Below are 5,947 nucleotides of genomic sequence, written 5' to 3' on the forward strand. Positions count from 1 at the left end.
ATACATACATACATACATACATACATCGCAACCAGTGCTCATCACAAGTGCCCTCCTTTTTTTTTTTTTTTTTTTGTAAAGATTTTACTCATTTATTCATGAGAGACACAGAGAGAGAGGCAGAGACACAGGCAGAGGGAGAAGCAGGCTCCATGCACCGGGAGCCCGACGTGGGATTCGATCCCGGGTCTCCAGGATCGCGCCCTGGGCAAAGGCAGGTACTAACCTGCTGAGCCACCCAGGGATCCCCACAAGTGCCCTCTTTAATCCCCATCATCTATTTAACCCAACTCCCTGCCCACCTCCCCTCCAGCAACACTTGGTTTGTTCTCTATGGTTAAGTCTTTTTCATGAGAGTGCCTGGGTGACGCAGTCAATTAGGCATCTGACTCTTCATCATCTCAAGTCATGATCTCAGGTTTGTGAGATGGAGTCCCACGTCAGGCTCTGTACTCAGTGGAGGGCAAGGGGGTTTGCTTGAAATTCTCTCTCCCTCTCCCTCTGCCCCTCCCACCCTTCACATGCTCGCTTGCTCACTCTCCCCCTCAATTTTTAAAAAAAAGAGTCCATTGTATAGTTTGCCTCTCTTTTTCCCCTCCATGTTCATCTATTTTGTTTCTTAAATTCCATGTGAGTGAAATCATATGATATTTGTCTTTCTCTGACTTATTTTGCTTATCATAACTATACTCTAGCTCCATCTACATTATTGCAAATGGTAAGATTTCATTCTTTTTGATGGCTGAGTAATATTCCATTGTACACTCACATCTTCTCTATCCATTCATTGGTTGATGGACATTGGGCTCTTTCCATAGCTTAACTACTGTTGATAATGCTGCTATAAACATTGGAGTGCATGTATCCCTTTGAATCAGTATTTTTGTATTCTTTGGGTAAATACCTAGTAGGGCAATTACTGGGTCATAGGGTAGCTCTATTTTTAACTTTTTGAGGAACCTCCATACTATTTTCCACAGTGGCTGCACCAGTTAGTTTGTATTCCTACCAACAGTGTAAGAGGGCTCCCCTTTCTCTGCATCCTCGCCAACATCTGTTGTTTCCTAACTTGTTAATTTTAGCCATTCTGACCAGTGTGTGAGGTGGTATCTCACTGCGGTTTTGACTTGCATTTCCCTGATGCTAAGTGACATTGAGCATTTTTTCATGTGTCGACCCTCTGTATCTCTTTTTTGGAACAATGTCTCTTCATGTTTTCTGCCCATTTCTTGACTGGATTTGTTTTTTGGGTGTTGAGCTTGCTATTCTTTAAAGTATGTTTTGTCTGACATAATTAGTGCCACCCCATTTTTTCCCTCCCATTTGCTTGGAGTATCTTTTTCCATCCCGTCACTTTAGTCTGTATATGTCTTTAGGTCTTAAGTGAGTTTCCTGTAGGCAAGATATAGATGAGTCTTCTTTTTTTTTTTTATTCAGTCACCTATGTCTTTTGATTGGAGCATTTAGTCCATTTACAATTAAAGTTATTGATAGGTATCTACTGATTACCACTTTGCTACTTGTTTTATGGTTTTTTGTTTTATGGTTGTTTTTGAAACTTTTCTTTATTCTTCTCTTGCTCTCTTTCCTTATGGAGTGATGGCTTTCTTTAGTGTTATATTTGGACTCCTTTGTATTTTTGTTGTTTCTATTATAGGTTCTTGATTTGTGGTTACCAGTGGATTCACATAGCACGTCTTATGCGTCTAACAATCTATATTAAATCGATGGTTGCTTAAGTTTGAATACATTCGAAAAGCATTATTTTTTTCACCTCCCTCTTCATGTTTTATGTATATGATGTCCTATTTTTACTTTTTTTGTGTGTATCTTTTGACTTGACTTTTACAGATATAATTTTACCACTTTTGTGTTTTAACCTCCATATAGGCTTTATGAATGATAAATCTATTACCTTTACTGTGTTTGCTTGTACTTGTGAAATTTTTTCCCTTTCATAATCTTCTTCTAGTTATGGCTTTTTCTTTCCACTAAAAAGAATTCACTTCACCATTTCTTGTAAGGTTCATTTAGTTATGACTGCTTCTCTCTCTTCTCCTTCTCAGACCCCTATAATGCAAGTATTATTACACATGATGATGTCACAGAGTTCTCTTAGCCTCTTCTCATGTTTTTGTATTCTTTTCTATGTGCCCTTCAATTTGGTTTACTTCCCATTACTTGTCTTCCAGTTGCTGATCCATTCTTCTGGCACCTCTAATATGCTGTTAATCCCCTCTAGTGTATTTTTATTTTGGTTATTGAATTCTTCAGTTCTGACTGGTTCTCTTTTATATTTTCTATCTCTTTGCTGAAGTTTTCACTGAGTCTTTCCACTCATTTCTCAAGTCTGGTGAGTATCTTTATGACCATTACTTTATTTATCAGACATATGGCTTGTCTCCATTTCATTTAGCAATTCTACTCATTTTGTCTAACCCTGTTTTGTTTTCTGATATATTAGGTAGGTCAGCTACAACCCCTGGTCTTGGATCTAGTGCCCTGTGTAGAAGTACTGTTGCCTGACGTACAATAACCACTGTCACCAGAACCAGGTATACAGGGGTGCACCCTGGATGGGATGCATGTGCCCTACTGTTGTGGCTAAGCCACAGTTGCCTTCATCCCAGCCAGCTGCAATGTGGAGCCAGGAAGTCAGCCTCATTGTCTACAATTAGTTTCTCTGTCGTAGCTATAGGCACAACAAATCCCTGCACATTCAGTCAAGAAGCCAACCACAGGAACTGTGGACACACTGGACTGGTGTGTGGGGTTATATCACCACACTCCATATGGCTGGAGTCACTATGGAGTGGTGCTGATCCAAGCTGGGACTGCCTACTGGGTATAATAAGGCAGGAACTGCTTTGCAGGGATTCCTGTCCAAGTAGGCAGGCTGGATGGGGTGAGTTTGCTGGGGTGGGGCACACAGTGCTAGCAAGGTAAATGGAGACTGTTAGCACTGACTTCTATAAGTGTCTGGCTATCTAGCCTGAGGCAAGGGGAAGAGAAATAGTGCCCACTGGCATTTTTGTTCCCAGGGAAAACTTCTGCAACTTCTTGCCCCTCTGGCACACATTCTAAGATTAGTCAGTATATTTTCTTCATATATACCCTAGGCACTTTTTAAACTGTTGCACCTACACTGTGTCTCTGGTTGAGTTTAGTATGCTGACTCTTTAAGATCAGGGATTCCATTTCCTATTACCCTCCAGCTCCTGCAGAGTTAAGCCTACTGATTTTTAAAGCTCTCAGAGCTAAGCCCCACTGGTTTTCAACACCAGATGTTATGGGACTCATCTTCCCAGTGAGGTTTTCCAGTGCCAGCAGTGCCTGGTATGGGGTCTGATTCTCTTCTCTGTGCTTATGGTACCCTTCTCATTTGTGGTTAGTCTTGCTGGGGGGCTTACCTTTTCCAACATGGCCCCCTCTCTATGATTAACTGTAGAAAGTCTGTTCTTCCGATCTTCAGGGCTTTTTCAGAGTTAGTCACATAGATGTAACTGTTTTGTGTGTGTATGGGACAAGGTGAGCTCTAGATCCTTCTACTCTCCCATCATCTTGAAGCCCCCTTGTGTATAATACTTTAAATCCTATATTAGTCTTCTCTTCAAGAAGCTTCTAACTTAGTGAGAAAAATAATATGCAAGGGATAATATATATGTAAGTAAAAATTGAAAAATCAACACAGGAAAATGGTATTATCATTTTGATTACTGGATCAAAAAAGGACCTTCTGTGGACATATTTTCTATGTGACCTGAGAGGTGATGAAGAATTATTGAACATCGAGAATCATTAGGTGGATTCAGGAGAGTGGATGGATTGTTCATTGATAGGTGTGGTGCCAGGGCATCCAAAATGTCACTCAGGATTTGACATGACATTAGTACCAAAAATTTAGTTTGGGAATGATAAGGATTGAATTATTCAGGGAGATGGTTAATTCATCTTGACACCTGGTCACTGTTGGTGGTCATTGACGTGATCACTGATGAGTGGGCAGGTGAATATTTGGGTCTCCATGTTGAAGAGAGATTTGTGCTGATTCTATTGCCATTCCAATTCATTAATAATATTTGAAGCCAGGGAAATCAAAAGGATTCCCTAACAGGAGTGAATGGATACAAAAGAAGTATAAGATGGACACCTGGGTGGCTCAGTGGTTGAATGTCTGCCTTTGGCTCAGGGTGTGATCCTGGGGTTTTGGGATGAGTCCCACATTGGGCTCCCCACAGGGAGCCTGTTTCTCCCTCTGCCTGTGTCTCTGCTTCTGTGTGTGTGTATGTGTGTGTGTGTGTGTGTGTGTGTGTGTCATGAATAAATAAAATCTTTAAAAAGTGTGAGAGCAGGACTGATTCCTAAGGAGCATCATTTGTCACATTAGGTCAGAAATAAGAGCTTAAAAAGGATCATTGTTAATCTTTCTTAAATGTTAATAGCAACACTGTATGGATGTCGCTGTACAGAAAGAATAAAAATACAAATAATAAGACCCTAGATTAGTAGGGAGGAAGGGGAGAGAAGAAAGAGGGTCACAGGAGATTGCAGCTGGAGGAAATTATCTGAGGAATGGTTATTTATAGTGGAGGTCCTCATGTATCACACTAGAAATGTGTGATGGGAAAATGGTGGATCAGAGTTATTTACAAACACGAGAATTTTGGCCTCTCTGCAGACAACTGATGAAATCTGTAGATATCCAGAGACAGACCTGGAGAATGAAGAAAGCAAGAGACACTAGACCAGCTGTGGCCTTGAAGGAAGACCTTCCTTCCAGTGAGGTGGGGAGAACACAGAGCCAAGATGGATGCTCCAAAAACAGTGATAAAGAGGAGGTGGTGGTGCTGCAGAACACAAGTGGTGTGTACCCTGGGAAGTGGCACACCATGAAACAGCTCTGTGTTTTGCTTGCCTCTCTTTTAATGCGAGTCTTGCCCTGAAATATGATACTCTGTTATAACCAGCTGTTCTTTATTAATATTTTGAGAGAGAAAAATTATAAGTAGATGATTTTATAGGTGACAGATTGGGTTTCATGGAATGAAAGGATATCCTAGCCTCACTTGTTGCTGTTTGATTTGTTTACCATGTTGCTTATTCATTTTTTTATATAGGGCTTTGTTGTACATCATATATGCATAGCACATAGAAGCTAGAAAAAAACCATCTCCTGTAACTTAATAGGTTAAAAATAAGAACTTTGGTTGACACAAATACAAACAAAGACTCTAAGAATTAATCTTTGGTCTATAGAGTAGATAGGGACTGTAGGACCCTCGGAAAAGAAATATGGTACCTAATAGGATTCAGCAGGGGGGAGAGTACCTGACCCTGATGTCATAAATTAATAAACTTTAAGTCAGTTTTTGAAATAGGTCCTGGTAACATATATTTTAAAGTGTTTATAGCATTTGCCCTGTAAATAGTTCAAGGTGCATAAAAGGGTTCACTTTTTTTTAATAATAAATTTATTTTTTACTGGTGTTCAATTTACCAACATACAGAATAACACCCAGTGCTCATCCTGTCAAGTGCCCCCCTCAGTGCCCGTCACCCAGTCACCCCTACCCCCTGCCCTCCTCCCCTTCCATTACCCCTAGTTCGTTTCCCAGAGTTAGGAGTCATTATGTTCTGTCTCCCTTTCTGATATTTCCCACACATTTCTTCTCCCTTCAAAAGGGTTCACTTTTGTGGCAGAATGTATTTTCCAAAGCTGGCCACATAGATACATTTGTTTTTGCTCCACATGCCTTTTTTTTTTATTGCAGTGTTTTTTTTATCTTAGTGTTCTGTAGTTATATTTTCCTTGAGTTAAAGTATTATTTTTTTAAAAAGCATATACTCTAAAGAGATTAGTATTTTAATACAGTAATATTAAGATCATTTTTACATCTATTTAAACAAGTTTTATCATTTTTGTTTTTTCCACATGCTAATTCAGACT

At 39.9% G+C, this 5,947-nt stretch overlaps 1 long non-coding RNA gene across 1 annotated transcript; it reads left to right on the forward strand.

Annotated features, from left to right (window-relative positions):
* Window positions 1-2,098: 2,098 nt before the first annotated feature.
* Window positions 2,099-5,065, forward strand: LOC112666451 (uncharacterized). The gene is made up of 3 exons (XR_003140858.3): window positions 2,099-2,353; window positions 2,465-2,555; window positions 4,679-5,065. It is a non-coding gene; the product is annotated as an uncharacterized LOC112666451 (long non-coding RNA).
* The last annotated feature ends 882 nt before the right edge of the window (window positions 5,066-5,947 follow it).

Source organism: Canis lupus, chromosome 20 (genome assembly GCF_003254725.2).
Source record: "Canis lupus dingo isolate Sandy chromosome 20, ASM325472v2, whole genome shotgun sequence".
Classification (NCBI taxonomy): Eukaryota; Metazoa; Chordata; class Mammalia; order Carnivora; family Canidae; genus Canis; species Canis lupus.